We start from the raw sequence: 1,349 nt of genomic DNA on the forward strand, positions 1-1,349 counted from the left end.
GGGGGGGCTAAGCGACTAGCAATTATTTTGCTAAACCTTAACGAGGAGTAAAGATTGTGGAGCTAACACTTCCCCAAAAATTAACTCCCTAAAACTAAAAATGTGCACTAAAATCAAAAATAGATTGTCACATACTACTTAATTATACATAACAATCCATATGTATAGTGGAAGTGTTAGCTGGGTTAGTGTTAGCTGGGTTAGAGCTCCATAAAAGGGAATCTTTTGAAGAGTTAAAGTTTTTTTAGGCAAGGGTTAGAGATGCGCTTAGGGTTAGGTAAAGTGTTTTCACGATAACTTTAATGCACATGGTGCGAACATTTGGAATAAGTGTTCTCCACTTCGGGCTCCATATAGACTGCGCCCCGATGGAGTGTTCTAGGGGTTTGTGGGAGTCCTCTTATATTGATTGTTTGGCGTAGCGGATCCAACATTTATAGGTGGTGTGGAAGTTCTCTTCTTGAGCGGTCGTCATGTCATGGGGTAGACATGTATCCAGGGACACAGAGGGCGGTTCGAGGGTGGTGGATTCGATGATTTGCCTTGATAATGTCGACGGTGTGTGGCTCCGGAGCCATGGATATCGCTACAAGCCTTGCAATCATTCCTTAGGAAATTTAAGATGTAGAAAACAATAGGCTCGAACTTGGTAAAACTTGGCAGAAACTTAATATTGTAAATTTTTCACTATCCTTCTTTATTATCAAGTTTTAATATTTCGAACTTGGTGAAATTTTACAACACGTCAAAATGTATTCAAGAGTGTTCTTTCTAAAAGTTTCCATAGCAAGGAACATAAATATGCAAATAAAAAATAAATTAGACTTTCAGTTCAATTGAAAGTCAAATTAAAAAGCATGAGAGAGTGTAACTATCATGGTGAAGTGGATGGACCATGCATGCAATCTCTCAAAAAATCATGCATGCTACAAACACCATAAATGCGTGACTTAGTGTGTATACTGGCCGCTGCGTGCTACAAACCCTCTCTCAAAGTTGTGCACCGCAGCATGCGTCGCCTGCTTGGTGGATATTAGCAAGCATTCACGTCGAGGGCGCGTCTTTGCAAATAGTGCTTTAACATGAAGTGAAGCAACTACGTGTTTGTATGCGGTGTGAAAGTGTGTCAGAGATTGCAAACTGATGCTTATATTGTGACTAGCAGGGTTGCAAATAATCCTCTGCCACTCTAGGAACTTGCGAGAATGGCTAGTCCTATTGCTTCCGAGGCCCTATGGAAGGAAATAAAGTGTGTGCAAAACTCAGAAAAACATGACTAAATTGGTTATTAAATTAGAGTTACGTTAGCATACACAAGTACTGAGAAAATAGTATGAAGTTATGTGTGT

Source organism: Triticum dicoccoides, chromosome 6B (genome assembly GCF_002162155.2).
Source record: "Triticum dicoccoides isolate Atlit2015 ecotype Zavitan chromosome 6B, WEW_v2.0, whole genome shotgun sequence".
Classification (NCBI taxonomy): domain Eukaryota; kingdom Viridiplantae; phylum Streptophyta; class Magnoliopsida; order Poales; family Poaceae; genus Triticum; species Triticum dicoccoides.